The following is a 5871-nucleotide window of genomic DNA, read 5'->3' on the forward strand; positions in this document are numbered from 1 at the left end:
TACACTAATGTCCTGTGGTGTCTGATCACTAGATATCCATTTCTTAATGACCACAGCTCATCTGGATATTTATGGGTTTTTTTTTTTTAACGTTTTGTTATGGAAAACATTATTCCTCAATTGAATTCCTATACTAGCCTACTCTGACTCTGTCTGAGCCTCATAATTCATGTCTTTACTCAAAGGAGACCCTGCTGGAGTGTCTTAGGAATAATTTTAAAAAGGAAAGGTCTCCTTTGATAAACTTGATGACGGTGCAGGAGATGAAGAGAAAATTTGGTGTCAGAAGACAAAGAATTGTGGACCATGTGCCTCTGGAGGACCCACCTGGACATCAGGTGCCATTTTTACATTCTTACTTGTCTTTAGTCCGTTTGTTTGCTTGTCTGTATATCTATATAATAGCTAGTCACAGTAGCCACTGTTTGTCAGTACAGATATCTTAATATTACACATTTCTCTTTGCTAATTTCAGAGAGCAAAAAAGTGCAGAGTGGGGGTACAGATGTCTTCTGATTATGAGCCAACACAAGAGGTTTGTAATATGTTTGTGAATGAAATGTTGAATCATACAGAAGTTAAGTCCGGCTACATTATTTATTTATATCTGATTGAATGAAAGACTATCTGGTTTGAGAACATTTATATTATCATTGCTCACATACGTAAATTCAGTTTTGCATTCTCTGCATGTCTTTTTTTTTTTCAGATTATGTTGGACCTTGAAGCAGTTGGGGAGGACTACCACAGCTTTCAAGAGCATATAAACGCCATAAACAATTAGTTGTGCCGTCGTCAGCCAGATATTAGTCATATAATGGACAGGATGAGGCAAACTGTCTATAAGAGGGTAGAGCAAATGGGAAAGCCAACTGAGGAGGTGATGGAGATGTTCCCATTTCTTTAGCACAGTCTTACAGGGGTGTCATTTACTCACGTTACTGTATTGTGCCATATGTGTTTATAAAATCGTGCATTACATTTTGAGTGAAATATTGTATTTCTCGCATTCCCATCCGTTGAAAAAAAAAAAAAGTTAAGAACTAAAACAGAAAGGGAGAGAGAAAAATCGTATTGCTAAACCAGTTATGTATGAACAGGACCGAAGGTAACATGCATCTTGAAAAGAACTAGCTCTTAAAACATGTGAAAAAACATGTGAACTTGAAGAAGTGAAAATTGAACAATATGAACTATGAATATTGAACAACTTGAAGCTACATCTATAGCCTACGTGTGAACATGCTTAACAAAATATGGGAACTAAACGTGCATTACGAATATAATCAGGGAGCCCTGCTTATGGAATGATGGAAGACAGTGACACCCTCAGTGTGTTTGAAATGTCCAGTCGATTGCGCAATTTGGTCTTAGTTGCAGTCATTGCCGAAAACCCGGCCTCGTGGTGGGAAATGGTAGCAACGTCTTCAGCGCTTTTACGGCTATCTCGGGATATTCTGCTTTGTTATTGATCCAAAAACCCGCCAGAGAGGTTTCCTTATAGACCCTCCAGACAACCGTCATTTGCAATTTCGATCAACTGCTCTTCCTCCTGCGCTGACAAGTTAGGACTATTTGGGATATTGACAAATGGGTTGCGGACCCACTCATTGGTTTGCCGTGGATCTTTGGAGGATGGGAAGTAACGCTCAAACTCATTTGAAAGCGCAACAAGGTGATCGCGCACCAGCTGCGAGAGAAAGGGCCCTGTCTCAGTCTCTCCCAAAACCCCCACTACTGTTTGGAACATATCAAATACACCCCGGTCCACTCGTCGTCCCCACAAATCAAGCTTGGCTTTAAATGCAGCGACTTTATCTGCCAGTTTAAAGACAGTCGTCATTCTCCCCTGGAGTGACCGGTTGAGGTCATTAAGCAATCCGAATATGTCACACAGGTAAGCGAGTTTTGACACCCAGTCCTCATCACTAAAATGTGCAGCTTTTTTTCTGTAAGAAATCTCTGCGGCGGCTCTCTCAACTCAAACACTCTGGCCAGTGACTTCGTGTGACATACCGTTCGCCAAGAACTGATGAAGTGAAGTGAGCTGACCTGAGGCTGCGCAGCGCTAAAGGCAATAACATGCGTGCAATCAAACAACTGCATATAGGCCTATGCCATGTAAAAACGTGACATTATTGCGAATTAAATTTAGTTTAGTTTGCATGCATTTTTTTTTTAACTCATGTCGTAGGCTACGGCTTGGGTGGTTGGGGACCGCTGCCCTAAACCACTAGCCTGATGATAATGATCAGCATGTAGCCTACAACAGGACATGAATCAAGCTGGCGCCATGTCTTTCTGAAAGTGATTGAGATGGAGCTGGATCATGACGCATCAGATTACATAGCCTAACCTATGAAAGTGTATTTTCCGCTATTTCAATGGGTTGTATCAGTTCGTTTTAGCACTATGATTGCGGAGATATTCAAGCAAACACCATGGGATTGAACGTTTGTGCTCACCTTTCTTTGGAAAGTAGTTCATTAGCAGTTGTTTCCCCTCATTTCTCTCTTTTTCCTGTTTTGGCCTTTGTTTTTGGTAACCTGACTTCTTGGATAAAGACATTGCACCAGCAGCACAACAATTAGCGGTCCACTAGCCTACTAGCAATGCTCAACTAAATAAACAAAAGATAGACTACCTTATGAATCGTGCAGGCGGACTAAACCATTTAGCTCTTTAGCAAGGGAGAGTGAGAGTGACCTTAGATAGTTTTCACTATGTTTTGTATAAACATCCAGTCAGTCAAACTTTACATTTCGTATGACATTCATTTTGACATTAATTTGGAAGTTAAAATATTCAGGTAAAATAAATATATGGTGGAAATAAGTATTGAACGCTTAGACTTTTTTCAGTAATAGCCTAAACTTCCAGTGAGTCTTTTCGAAACCACACATTATATTATCTAAAAAATAAGAGTTACGTGTAATGGTTAAGTGGAATGACACAGGAAAAAAGTATTGAACGCCTACTGAAATTTCTTCAACACTTTGTGGAAAAGCCTTTGTAATGACAGCATCAAGACATTTCCTATGACAAAACTTGTGTGTGATTTTGGCCCATTGTTCTGAACAGATTCCATGGGTCCCTCTTGTGAATCCTGATCTTTACTTCAGAACTGTTTAATTGAATTTAATTGAATTGGCTGCCTTCGAGTCTTTCTGGAGCTTTCTCCGAGTGGTCTTTGGCTCTTGGAATTGACTATCCTTCTGACTCCCTGGTCAGAAATATTGCAAGGAGATCCTGTGCATGGTCGTTTGATGATGCAGTAGTGTTAATTTCGTCAGACGAGACGAGGAAATATGTTAAACAACAACCTTTTTTTCATGACTAAGGCGAGGCGAGCGAGGCGGCAGTAATGTCCTGAAACACTGACTAAGACTATCTTAAGATGCATTATTGTTGGCCTAAAAAAAAGGCGAGACTAAAATGTTTTGCATGAAATAAAAAAAAAGATAAAATCTCTCTTCATTTTCGTCTACAAAATGAGAAGACCGAATATCAAGCTGTTACGTTTTCAAAATATTCCGAATGAGTTCATACGCAACAGCTTTCCTGTAGGCTAGTCTACGTGCTGTTGCTCCAAACCTGTGGCTGCAACACGAAACTACATGGAACAAGAACACTGGAGATTTCTGCCAGAGTTAGCAAGATGACTACCTAAGCTTTATGCCACAATGCTACATACCCAGAAGTTGAAGCTTCTCTCATACAAATGAACATCCCCCAGAATGTCCATACGAAAATGTTCATCATGTAATGTCAACTATTTAACTAGTTAGACTGATGATGCAAAGTTTGCTAGCAAGTAAGCTAATATGGAAAGTTTGCTAGCAAGTTAGCTATGGCTAAGATGGAGAGTCTGTTTGGGGAATGTGTTGTGTTTGGGCGCATATCGCCATCTAGCGAGGCGGAGTCAAACATTAATACTTTGGCTTACGACAGTGTTCCTCAACAAACTTTTTCAGTTTCAGGACCACTTAACTAATCCTAGCTAAAAAAAAAAAAAAAGATTAGACCTACTTCAACAGTAGCCTATAATTAATCTACACAATAGGCTTACTCACTGAACCACCTTGCTTATTGTCTTTGCACTTTGCTTATTGTGTGGATTCATACTGTATGATTTAAACTGGCATATCTTACATATACAGTGTTGCAGAACTGTTTTTACATACAAGTTGGTTCAATATTGCAAACAACTCATCTATATTATATTTTACCACGTCTGCTCGCGGACCACTTGGAATAACTTGCGGACAACCAGCGATCCCCGGACCACACTTCCCCGGACAACACTGGTCTACGAATATGACAGTGGTCCAGTCAAATCTTTAACTGTCTATGGTCAAATCCCAGCCGAGCTATAACTGTAGCTCAACTTACCTGTGCATGTACACATACTGATTGACAAAAATTCAGAATGAGTAATTATAACAGACGAGTAGCCCTGTGGACACACAATATTGTTGGAAAATTGAGATGTGTGAAACACTATTTGACTCAAATGGTAATCAGAAATAATTTGTTATAAAAAAAAGACTAAAATGTGTTGACTAAAACTGACTTTCTAAAACTGTTTTCTTTTGACTAAAACTAGACTAAAGTGACGAGACTTTTAGTCGACTAAAACTTGATTAACAAAAATGATATTTAAATGACGAAATGTCCTTTTTAGCCTTTGTCATATTTAGTCACAAGACTAAGACTAAGACTAAATTAAAAATAGGTGACAAAATTAACACTATGATGCAGTGATGTTCCTTCCACTTGCAGATAATGGCTCCCATGCTGCTAACTGGAAGATTCTGAAGTTTTAAAAATGCATCTGTAACAATAAGGTTGCAAAGATCTTGGGAGAGCTTTTTGCTTTTATCCATCATGAAATGTTTCTTGTGTGACACCTTGGTAATGAAAAACCTTTTTATAGTCCATCAATATGTAGGCTACTAACCAAGCTTATATTAATTTGCACAGATAGAAAGGATAACTACTCTTACAGATTCCAGCTCGTTCCTTCCCTTTCCTTGCCTTAGGGCCTTTTCTTAGCGTGTTCAATACTTTTCCCTGTGTTATTCCACTTCATTACACATGACTCTACTTATGCAGTTGTTTGGATTTTTTATGTGTGGATTACCTGAGTTATTACTAATGCCTGGTGAAAATGTTGTGCCCCCTGTATTCCACTTTTCATGGGCCCTCTCCTCCATTGGGGCCCTATACTTCCCACTTTCCCCCACCAGTTCGACACCCTTTAATCTGCTGAACCTTCTGCTCGTTTCCAAATATAAAAAAAACTCTCTGCAACTCAACATTGGCCTGCCTGCCTCAGCTGCCTGTGAGGGGCTTTTCAGTTGTGCTGGATTACTGTTCACTGCAAAGCGACCAAGGATGAGTGCAACTAACTTTGAAAAACAACTACTGCTCAAACTTAAAGGAGAACTCTGGTGATTTTTCACATAGATCTCCATTTCTCAACGTCACCGAGTACTGTCGTTATGAACAAAACTGAAACAATCGGTTTTAGCTCGAGTTGCTGCAGCTACAGCGCTACACACTGGGAGCATGAACACGGCTGCCTTAGCTGCTGGCTGCAGCAACTCGAGCTAGGACCAAAATCCTTTTATGCAAGTACCTCCACTCGGCGGCCATATTGCAACGCTTTTCAGGCACTTATCGGGCATCTATTTCGGCAGAAATGCACGTGCATAAGGCTTCACAACACCAATCTTGCTCCAGTGGCGAGATCACAACAGATGATTGGCACGATGTCTTCACAGCACACCACATGATTGGCTCAATGTATTCTCAACACACCACATGATTGGCTCAATGTATTCACATGTCGACGTTTTGCCGCGGAAG

The 5871-nt window shown here is 40.1% G+C and overlaps 1 long non-coding RNA gene across 1 annotated transcript in view; it reads left to right on the forward strand.

Moving 5' to 3' along the window:
- Positions 1-1861: 1861 nt before the first annotated feature.
- The window catches only part of LOC125293038, a 5218-nt gene continuing 1208 nt past the window's right edge, over positions 1862-5871 (forward strand). Inside the window, exon 1 of the long non-coding RNA XR_007193311.1 lies at positions 1862-1897. This is a non-coding gene — a long non-coding RNA (uncharacterized LOC125293038). The remainder of the gene's footprint in view (positions 1898-5871) is intronic.

Source organism: Alosa alosa, chromosome 4, assembly GCF_017589495.1.
Source record: "Alosa alosa isolate M-15738 ecotype Scorff River chromosome 4, AALO_Geno_1.1, whole genome shotgun sequence".
In the NCBI taxonomy this organism is placed as follows: domain Eukaryota; kingdom Metazoa; phylum Chordata; class Actinopteri; order Clupeiformes; family Clupeidae; genus Alosa; species Alosa alosa.